Here is a 1881-nt window from a genome sequence, read left to right as displayed (position 1 = left end):
CTATTAGAGAGAGTAGATAAACATCCATAACTTTATCTAACCATCTTCGGGAAATGAAATGCCACAATCTTTCTTGGTAACCCATCTTTATATATTAAAGATTGTTTATCAATTTTCAGACTTCTTTCTTTCTGATCAAATTTAAAGATAAAGATGGACCTTTCTAGTGCATCTAAATAGGCCACCTTAAAAATATACACAAAAGGAAAACATGCGCACAAGTTCACTAAAGATTCAAAAATGATGACCCAGGTTTCTTTCTTCATTATGGTATTGGGCAAAAGGTGTGGGCCTGCCTGAGTTTACCCATCCTGATCGTCACATGTACTGAAATACAAGCCATCTTCTGTGATCCCATAATGAGTAGAAATGATCCCATCATAGCATTTTCTTTTATCTATAACTCTTCACCTTCTCTCTTTCTTTGCTCTTAAATAAAATGTGTGTTTTCATGTTCATAAAAGCGTAATTATCATCACATCAAGTACTGATCATACTACACCTTCAACCGTATTTTTCTGAAAATTTGCCTGAATTCATTAAGTGATTTTCCTCCTTTCAGTGAAATCAGTTTCCTTATTATCTCTCTGCCCCATTCCCCTCAAAAACCTACACCACAAAAATTTCACCCTAACCTTCACATTATTCCTTAGAATTTCTGTCCTCATAGCTTCTTTCTCTTTTTATTTAAATTCTGTATAATGCATAAATCAAATATGCATATCAAGTTTAAAAGTGAAATTTAAAATCCTGTTTTAAAGTAATAAACACAATTTTAAAAATTAAATTCCATCATCTTTTTATGCCATATAAATTAATCTGATAGTATATCTAATTTGTTATAAAGCATTTACTATGTAAATACATAATATATAATAAAAGCACTGAGTAACTCAAAAAAAATTTAGTAATGGTTGATGTTACTGAATTAGAGCTAAGTGTGACAATACAGAAAATAATGTTTTTAACGATCTCACTCAAAATAATCTCTTTCTCCTGTAATTCAAGTGAGTGGCTATAAAGTTTTTTAAAAATAAGAACCCAAGATGGTATCAGTCCAGTTGACATTCTTTCTCTTTGACAAGATTGTGGAAGCCTAAAGATTAAGATAATTTCCTTGTTTTCCATGATGCTTTTATGCAAAAATGATGATTTGCATAATTTCTTTTCAGTCTCAATTGAATTTCTGAAGCTATTTTTCAAGCAAACTTCCACATGTCTCCAGTGTACACCATCTGTCTCATTTCTCTTTCTCCCTTTTTCTAAAGTATTACAATTATCTTGTAACAGGAGCTGTCAAATCTTTATTCCCCAAGGATTCTTTCTTTTGATAAATGAAAAGGAACTGTATATATTGTTATATGTAGTCGTATGAATGTGACGGGGGTTAAGGAAAGGTTAGATGTTCAAAGCAGTTATGGCTGCGTTGACATATTGGAGGAAATGCGATCAGGTAAGATGGCCAGGGTTTTTAAGTCAAATTCTTTACTCTAGGAAAATGAAAGAATGTTTAGTCAAAAGATCGGAAAGGAGGGGGCATCTCTTAAAGCAAAGAAGAATTTGAGAATAGCCTTACTAAGGGTTGTGTGGCCAGTACTACAGAGCATTAAAGAAAATATGGGGGGGAAAGAGGGTGGCCTTACTCACAGGCTGCAAATTGCTTAAAATCCTACTGGCATTTGCAAAGGGTTGATGCTTTCACTAGGGGAATCGAGTTTTATGTTTACACAGTAAGTGTATACTCAGCAGGAACTTCCAGGAAATCACATGGATTGCCAAGAAAAGTCCATATTGAAGTATTATTTAGAAAAAGATCCTGCCAAAACATTAAATAGGCTTTTTAAAAATTGAAGTTCACAAGGAAATGCAGTAGATAGAATT

This window comes from Propithecus coquereli, unplaced genomic scaffold (assembly GCF_000956105.1).
Source record: "Propithecus coquereli isolate 6110/MARCELLA unplaced genomic scaffold, Pcoq_1.0 Scaffold53, whole genome shotgun sequence".
Taxonomy (NCBI): domain Eukaryota; kingdom Metazoa; phylum Chordata; class Mammalia; order Primates; family Indriidae; genus Propithecus; species Propithecus coquereli.
This window is presented reverse-complemented; position numbering follows the sequence as displayed.